Source organism: Cygnus olor, chromosome Z, assembly GCF_009769625.2.
Source record: "Cygnus olor isolate bCygOlo1 chromosome Z, bCygOlo1.pri.v2, whole genome shotgun sequence".
In the NCBI taxonomy this organism is placed as follows: domain Eukaryota; kingdom Metazoa; phylum Chordata; class Aves; order Anseriformes; family Anatidae; genus Cygnus; species Cygnus olor.
Window position 1 is genome coordinate 15326108 of NC_049198.1, and position 9632 is coordinate 15335739.

At 40.8% G+C, this 9632-nt stretch overlaps 1 long non-coding RNA gene across 1 annotated transcript; it reads right to left on the bottom strand.

Annotated features, from left to right (window-relative positions):
• Positions 1 to 1748: 1748 nt before the first annotated feature.
• LOC121061376 lies at positions 1749 to 9563 on the bottom strand. Its single transcript, XR_005815064.1, has 3 exons — positions 9403 to 9563; positions 6821 to 6897; positions 1749 to 2075 (listed from the first exon to the last, which is right to left on the bottom strand). It is a non-coding gene; the product is annotated as an uncharacterized LOC121061376 (long non-coding RNA).
• Between the last annotated feature and the right edge of the window lie 69 nt (positions 9564 to 9632).

Sequence of the window (9632 nt, forward strand, 5' to 3'; positions counted from 1 at the left end):
GAGAATCCTTCCACAGCATGTTTCAAATTGTGAGAGAACATAGATGAACTCCCCTCCTCCCAACTGGAAGGAAAGAAATCTGCAGAGGCTTACCCTTAGGGAGTGGGAGTAAAAGTGAAGTTGAAGACTTGACAACTTTCTTTAGCCTCCAGTCACAGACGCTATAAATGATGCTTCCACTACCATCTTTGTTCTGCTTTTGAGCTCAAGAAAATAAAATCTGTTCACTAAGAGACACCTGAGGCCTATGCACACCAGGTAACTGCTTCCTCACACTCTTTTTTTCAGTAGTAAAATTAACAGAACATATATTTTGCATATTTTTTTACTTGTATTGCATATGAAGCCTTATGGTATTATACCAGAAAGATATTAAGTTCAGAATCATACAGTTGTTGGGTCACTTTCCCATACTAAGAAAGAAATTAAATTTCCTGATCTATTTCACAGTAGCTATCCTGTAGCACATACAGTGCTACAATCTTGAATTACAAACAAAGGAAATAGCAACCTTGCCCTTCTGAATGGAAAACTTCTTCAGGAACTAATTCTGTGAGCCAACTAAATGTGCTTTCCTTGGAAGAGTAAGGCACAAGCCTGGAAAGTTACCAACATGATTCCTAGCAAAAGTGTGCTACTAAATAAGTGGGTCCAACCCAACAACAGACCATAAGTTTGTTACCCAGAGTTAAGATCATTATCAGCACTCTGCCCTCTCTCTGTAGCCTAGCAGTGTGGAATTCCTTAAGTTAAGTTTTTGCCTATGTGTTGGAATTCTTTCATGGCTCCCCCCAACTTTTTTTTTTGTATCAGAAAGATTTGCTAGTGCCTTGAAAGTAACGTGAAAACTTCTAAGAGAAATTTCCTGAGCCATAGACAAGGGATTTTAATGGAAGAATGTGCAATTCTGGAGAAGCATTTGTGTGAACTGCAATTAAATTTGTAAACACAGAGAACTTAAAAATGCAAATTTTTGCTTGGGTGTAGTTCATACAGTTTGTCATAGTAGTCAGATTCCAACATCAGGCCAGCCAAAGAGTGACATATTTTATTAAAAGCTCTAGGGATACAAAGTCTGTTGCTTCTATAGCATAAATAACAACTTTGCAATTTCTTTCTGGAGTATGATTGCTATTAATTAGTTGATCTCCACCACCAATCCATCAATTACAACACCAATCAATCAATTACAACAGTGTTCTGAATTTACTTCAGTGACAATTAAATGACTGTTCAGATGCTCAATGAATGCTCTTAGCCTGGTATTGATAGTCGAGCACTGTCACAAACACAAATACAACAAAACAGATGCATAGGTGTTGATACAAGTTGTCTTCCTACTTCCACGGTGTAGTAAATGATGCTTCAAACACACGCATTTTTTTCTCACAGGACTTCCCCCACTGTTTAATTTCAACAGAAGAAAGGTTAATAGTTGGGGGAGGGGGGGGGGGCGGGGGGGGTGTTGTTGGGAAGAAACAAAACAAGCTAGAACAAGAATACTCTCTAATTGGACTCCTTTGGATAGGATCAATTAGACCAGATTTAATCATCTTGGAAAATGGTGTTTTAGGTGTATTTAAGAAACTATTCTCCTTGCCAATCTGACCTATACAAACACATCCATGTGGTTCAAACACTCGCTACTACCCTGATTTTTTAGGAGTATAATAAAATTAGATCAGGAGAAGTTCAGTATTACTTTAAAAGAGACCTAGAATCACAAATAAATTATAAAATAATTGCTATGAATGTGCTTAAAATTGTAACAGTTTGGCCCATTGGTATGTCAACAGAAAGATCAATCATATGTAACTGAGAAAACAAAGAAATGCAGACTAGGTTAGGATTTCAGTGGAAAAAAATACAATTATTTTTCTTGAATTCGTCCTTCTTTCTCTCTTGCTGTTCTCTTTTGCTGTTCAACCCTAATGTTCATCAGTCTTCTTTGTCATATCCTATTCAAACTGGATAGAATATCTATCTGTTAAATGCGTCCAAGCAGACTGTCTTTTTCTAAGCTTGCACAGCAGCTTGCAGGAGAGAGCTTTGGCATGGTTGGAATGCTGACATGGCTGCAGTATAAAAAATAAATGGTAATTCATAAAGTGAAGATCATTAGACAAAAAAAAAAAAAAAAGCAATTGTTTTATTGACTTCAAGTTTTATTAAAAAAAAAAAACAGTAAAAAAATGTGTGTCTGCTAATTATGTTCTATCAGAAACTGGCTCAAAGCTGATGATATTGACACACTAACAAAGAACATTTGATTACTGAAGAACGTTTAAGCTACACTCAGGTCGAAAGAATTTGAACCTGTGTACAGATAGACATTTTCTTCCCTGTAGCAGCAATTAAAATTTTGTATTAATATAATTATTTAGTCTCGGTATGTCCTTTCTCTTTGGGTTTTGGTATGTACTTATGTATTTGAGAGAATTTAAACAGAATCAGCATAAATGAGCATCTGTGTCAGACACAGACCAAATAAGCTGTACTACAAATTAATGTTTTCAGTCCTGCTTGGGTGATGGTTGAGACTTTTAAAACAAAAATATTGTTCTGACAAGCTAAATGACTGTAAAAGTCTCTTAGGCTCTAATGACATGTGAGGGGCTTTTTTCCCCTTAGAAACAGCACGTACCAGTCTGTCTATGCAGCAAAGTGCTGGAACATGTTGTCTATCTTCAATACCATATGGCTAAATATTTTAATAAAAGTTATGCTGCAGACAAACACTGGCTATTCCAGACTAAGATTTGCAGACAGCATGATACAGTGAGCTGGATTTCCATCCACAGTCACAATCACTTAGAAAGTTATTTCAGAAGGCAGACTAAAGCCATTTAAAGTCAAGCATGCATTACCACTAATAAAAAAGTTTGTGTGATTTTATATCTGACCCTAATGACTCCTTCTGGAGGCTACAAAAACAAGGGTTTTTACAGAGGCACAGAATGACATACATCTTAGGAAATTTCATTTCCAGTTCACCTAGTGTTTACCTTTCTCTCTCTTTTTTTTTTTTTTTTTTTTTTTTTATTTCATGCATTACCATTATTTTTTCAATGAAGTTATAAAGGAAGGATTAGGTCATCTGTTGCCAAGTGAAAAGACACAAGTACAGAGGAAAAAAAACACTTTGTGGAAGAACATATTACCTTATTTTACCTGCTTCTGAACAAAATAATAGCTCCAGAACATGCTGAAACTAAGTGGCCTTTTATGTTATGTGATGGCTCCGATTATGAGGAAAGATAAGGTCGATTATGAGGAAAGATATTAAACTTTGTCCCATAGCGCCACATCCACACATCTCTTAAATATCTCCAGGGATGGTGACTCAACTACCCCCTTGGGCAGCCTATTCCAATGCCTAACTACCCATACCATGAAGAAATTCTTACTGACATCTAAGCCTCACACAACTTGAGATTGTTTCTTCACATCCTATTACTTGTCACCTGAGGAAAAAGACTGACACCCACCTTGCTACAGCCTCCTTTCAGGTAGTTGTAGAGAGCCATGAGGTCCCTCCTCAACATCCTTTTCTCCAGACTAAATAGCCTCAGTTCTCCCAGCCACTCCTCACATGTCTTGTTTTCTAGTCCCTTCACCAGCTTCATTGCTCTTCTCAGAATACATTCCAGCAATTCAATGTCCTTGTAGTGAGAGGCTCAGAAGTGGAGGTGTGGTATTACTAATGCCACGTACAGGGGGAAAATCACTTCCCTAGTCCTGCTGGCCATGCTATTTCTGATGCAGGACAGGATGCCTTTTGCTTTCTTGGTCACCTGGGCACACTGCTGGCTCATGTTCAGCTAGATATCGACCAACAGCCCCAGAGCCTTTTCTGCTGGGCAGCTTTCCAGCCACTCTTCCCCAAGCCTGTACTGCTGCATGGGGTTGTTGTACCCCAAGTGCAGCACTGGGCACTTAGCCTTGTTGAATGTCATACAACTGGATGTGGCCCACCGATCCAGCCCATACAGGTCCCTTTGCAGAGCCCCCCTACCTTCAACCAAGTCAGCACTCCTGCCTAACTTGGTGTTGTCTACAAAATTACAGAGAGTGCACTCAATCACCTCATCAAGATCACTGATAAAAATATTTTAAAAAACTGGCCCCAATACTGAGCCCTGGGGAACACCGGCTGTGCTGTCAAACAGATTTAACTCCATTCACTACAACCCTTTTGGCCTACCACCCAGCCAGTTTTTTACCCAGCAAATAGTACATCCATCCAAGCCATGAGCAGTCAGTTTCTCCAAGAGAGTGCTGTGAGAAACACCATGAAATACCTTGCTAAAGTCCAAGTAAACAACAGCCACAGACTTTTTTTTTTTTTACTAAGTACGTTGTCTTACCATAGAAGGGAATCATGTCAGCTGAGCAGGACTTGCCTTTCATAAACCCACACTGATGGGACCTCACCACCTGGTTGTCCTGTACGTGCTGTGTGACTGCACCCAGGATTACCTGCTCCATATCCTTACCAGGCACCAAAGTCAGACTGACAGGCCTGTAATTCTCCAGCTCCTCCTTCCTGCTCTTCTTTGTAGAAGGGCATCGCATTCACCAACCTTTAGTCAACTGGAACCTCCCTGGTTAGCAAGGACTGCTGGTAAATTATTGAAAATGGCTTAGTGAGCACTTCTGCCAGCTTCCTCAGCTGATCTGGGTTGATCCCATCTGGTCCCATAGATTGTCCAAGGTGACCAAGCAGTGTAGTAGGTTGCTAACCATTTCCACTTGAATCATGAGGACTTCATTCTGTTCCCTACCTCTGGCTTCCAGCTCAGTGTGTTGGGAACCCTAAGAACAATCAGTCTTACTAATAAAGACTGAGGCAAAGAAAGCATTAAGTACCTCAGCCTTTCTTCATCTCTAATCACTAAATTTCTCCCATATCCAATAAAGAGTGGAGATTCATCTTAGTCCTCCTTTTGTTGTTTATGTATTTATAAAAACATTTTTCACTGTCTTTTTCTGCAGTAGCCAAATTAAGATCTAGCTGGGCTTTGGCCCTTCTAATTTTCTCCCTGCATAACTTCACAACATCTCTGCAGTCCTCCTGAGTTGCCTGCCCCTTCTTCCAAAGGTCTTAAACTCTTCTTTTCTTCCTGAGTTTCAGAAGAAGCTCCCTGTTCAGCCAGGCTGGTCTTCTTCCCCACTGGCACATCTTTTGGCACATAGAGATGGCCTGTTCCTTCAAGATTTCAACCTTCAAGATTTCATTCTTGAAGAACATTCAGCTTTCCTGGACTCTTCTGCTCTTTAGAACTGCCTCCCAAAGGACTTTGTCAACCAGGTCCTGAACTGGACAGAATCTGTCCTCCAAAAATCCAAAGTAGCAGTTCTGCTGACTGCCCTCGTTGCTTCTCCAAGGATAGAGAACTCTATCATCTTGTGATCGCTGTGCCCACAACAGCTTCCAACCATCACATCAACCACAAGACCTTCCCTGTTAACAAAATACAAGTCAAGTGGGATACCTTGCCTAGTCGGTTCCCTCACCACCTGCACCAGAAAGTTACCATCCACACATTCCGGAAATCTCCTAGTCTGCTTCTTCTCCATGGTATTGTATTTCCAGCAGATGTCTAGGAAGTTGAAGTCTCTGATGAAAAGAAGGGCTAGGGATCGTGACACTTCTCCTGGCTGCTTACAAAATATTTCATCTGCTTCTTCATCATGGTTGGGTGGTCTATAGCATAATCTTACAACTATATCTCCTTTGTTGGCCTTTCCCCTGAGCCTTACCCAGGGACACTCAACCTTTTCATCCCCATAACTAAGTTCCAAGCAATCAAGACCTTTCCTAATGTAGAAGGCTATCCCACCTCCTCTCCTTCCCTGCCTAAGTCTTCTGATGAGCCCGTAGCCATCCATTTCAGCCCTCTAATCATGAGAGCCACCCTACCACATCTCACTGAGGCTTATGATACAGTAGCCCTGAGACTGGGCTAAAGATTCCAGTTCCCCTTGTTTATTTCCCATGGTAAGTGCATTTGTGTAGCGGCTTTTAATTTGGGCCCCTACTGAAATGGACTTACTCACTGGCATTCCTGTACATTGAGTTATCCATATTTAAATGAGTTACAGTACCTTAATGCACTTAATAAATATGTGTTTGCATATATTTACATGTTTTCATCCTTTGGACACAGAATATTTTGCACCAAAAATGAAGCTTGGCAGACAGCTTTCACCTAAACTAGAAAAATAAGTCCTTATTTCAAGAGGAAAACAACATAGCACACAGTATCCTGCTGGCTAGGATGCGTGATAGTAAAATTTCTTCTTCTGTCTGATTAAGCTGCGCTGCAGCTTGATGTTGTAGTGTGCTAGATACTGTAATATGTGTGACAGCAGTGCTCTAAGGCAGGTTAAAATCTGCTCTTCCATGTGCTCTTTCTTCAGCGTAAGGGGAATCTTGCAAAGCTTAATTCTGGTAAGTGCTGTCACTGTTGCTATTTTAACTGCAGGTGGCACATTCCTTTGGTATGGCTGAGGTAATAGGGGTGGGTATTAAAGAAAGTAATAATAGCATAAAGAACAGTAAAAAATCATGCAGGCCTAAACCTACTAATGGCATTTTAAATGTATATAGATGCTGCTGTTGTTGAGAAACTGTGGATGGGACTGTCATGTCTTGGGTCTTTGACACAGAAAAGTTTCTCCTACGGGGATGTTCGTGATTGCAGTAAAATGCATTTGTGTTTACCACTATTAGAAACTCTCTGTAAGCTGCACTGCATTAATGTAGCAACACCCAGCCACCTGATAATTTTTGTCACAAAAAAAAAAATCTCCCTACCTGCATAATAGACAGTAGATATACATTTTTCAGTGACCACCAGACTCTTGAACTGTCTTGCTAGAAATGTTACTACCCTATGAAAAGGCAAAAAAAAAAGAATGAACTCTACATGAACTATAGACAAACTCTCATATTTTGGATGTTTGCAATATTAAATTGCTTACTAATTTAGCAGCACTATTTTAAAAGCTAAAACAAAAGAATATTTGCTGTCTTCTAAACTTATTATAAGTTAAATATTCCCCCTCCAACTTATAATTTTTTTTGTTTTGTATATTTCTGTGTCAGAGTCTGTCATCTTTGCTCTCTCAGTCCATTTTCTGCTTTACTATCCAGTAATCATCTTCCCAGGGATTCTGTTTGATGGCAAGTTAAATATGACTCAACAGGACGTCCTGGCAGACAAAAGGGCCAGCTGTACTCTGGGATGCATCAAACACAGCACTGCTAGCCGGTCGAGGGAAGGGATTGTCCTGCTCTGCTCTGTGTTGCTGCAGCCTCACCTCCAGTACTGTGTGAGTTTTGGGAGCCACAATGTAAGTAGGACATAAAACTATTAGAAGGTGTCCAAAGGAGGGCTATGAAGAAGGTGAAGGGTCTAGAGGGCAAGATGTATGAGGACTGGCTGAGGTCCCTGGGTTTGTTCAGCCCAGAGCAGAGCAGGCTGAGGGGAGGCCTCATGGCGGCCTGCAGCTCCCTCACGAGGGGAGCGGAGGGGCAGGCGCTGAGCTCTGCTCTCTGGGGACAGCGACAGGACCCGAGGGAACGGCATGGAGCTGGGACAGGGGAGGGTCAGGCTGGGTGTTAGGGAAAGGTTCTGCACCCAGGGGGTGGTCGGGCACTGGGACAGGCTCCTCAGGCCAGTGCTCACAGCACCAAACTGCTGGAGTTCAAGAAGTGTTTGGACAATGCTCTCAGGCACATGGTCTGATTTCTAGGTTGTGCTGTGTGGAGCCAAGAGTGGGACTCAATGATCCTTGTGAATCCCTTCCAATTTGGGATGGCCTAATCTGTGATTCTATGATGTTTTTATGTATGGACATATGGAGCCACATTATTGCAAATGTAAGAGATGGTCACAGGGTAACATTTTTGCCTACTAATGAGAGTTGGATTTCAGTCTTCACTCCCTGTCTTCCTGCAAATGTAGTCGATGGAATAAAACACCACTAAATAACTAACTCTAAAAACAGGCTGTGCAATACTTCATGGTTTACTGTGCTTTAAAATCCTCGACACTTAGGACTGTGGGTTGTTTTTTTAAAAATCTTTAGAGCAATCAACAGTGATTTTGCACCTTTTTGAAGGTCTGAGAAGAGCACTTATGGCTTGTGACATTTAACTTTGATTTAGCATTGATCTAGTTTTCTCAAACACGTAACTTTATTAAACTTGGATTTTTTTCTTTAAGTCCCTACCCTTTAGAACAGGCTTTTGAGGGTGCTGCAGTTTTCAAGTACAATGGGAAATGTATAACAGATTTTGTGAAAATTGGCCAGTGAAGCAGGGAAGGTGACCTAGAAAGCACAAGTATCACAGAAATTCACTGGGAAATGACAGTTCTCCTTTCCATATCAATACTAGTCATCATGACACATCTAGAGTTCCAAGCCTAGGCTATGACCATGAGGGCACAGCCCTTTACCCTCTTGTATCTATCTCAGCCACAGATCTTCTATGCACAAAATTTGATTTCATCACTTTGGCTGTGTCTATATCCCAGTGGACAGCAACCCTCAGACACTATGATCATGTTGTTGCCTACAAATAGTGCTTGTGACCATGACTGGTAGGTTGTTATCTCTCTAGACATGCTCAGACATAAAGGATCCTGCACGCTCCCAGAGCTTCTGATCTACACAGACAAGCAGTTCTGGTCTTGAGGACAGCATCAACAGGCACTGAAGATGTTACGTCTTTCTTCTCTGATACAAATAAAACCATACCACCTGAGAATTATTTAGCATTTCTGAGAACAAGTCCACTTATTCTGGTATGCAAATGTATATCGGTACTTAATTTTACAGCGTGATGCTGAAAAAATCGAAGTCAATTAAATAAATTAACAATTACTTCTGCCTAAGTCCAAGCTTCTAAAACAATTCATCTTCAAGAAGCTTAAATCATAAAATAATCTTCTCCTTGAAGATATTCCAAACTGAACTTGATAAGTCATGAGCAACTCCGTCTGGCTTTGAAGCTGGCCCTGCTTGGAGAAGCGGTTCGAACCAGACAAGATCTAGAAGTCCCTTCCAAACTAAATTATTCTGTGAAGACAAATAGTCACCCAGCACTACTAACGCTGAAACCTAGTTGTGATCATTTTAATGACAAGATAGTTAATGTTTTCCTGTGACGTTTTCAGTAAAGGTCTCTAGCTATTGAGCCTGTTCTACAATTACAACATTTACTGATATAAGCCCCCCTGCTGAAGAGTTCCCACTGCCTCAGTAGAGTTTGTTTCCATGGTAAGGTGGGATACAAAACAGAATATACAGATGCTCCTAGAGGAATTATAGAGATGTTGGTGTGTCTCAGTCATCAACTGAACATTAGCCTGGAAAATAAGCATTTTGTACCTAATAAGGTGAGAAGAAGCTGGAGGGGGAGTTGTTTAGTTTTCCTGTGTAACTACAGGGCTTGGTTGCCACTTGATTTCACAGGGATGGTCTTCAGTAACCCAGTGGGTTTCTTTCATTCCTATGTGTCTACTTTCAAACAAACAAACAAACAAAAAACACTTGTCAGAATAGAAAACATGCTAGGACAGGGTAATCCTAACTGGATTTGTTATCAATTTCCGTCAGAG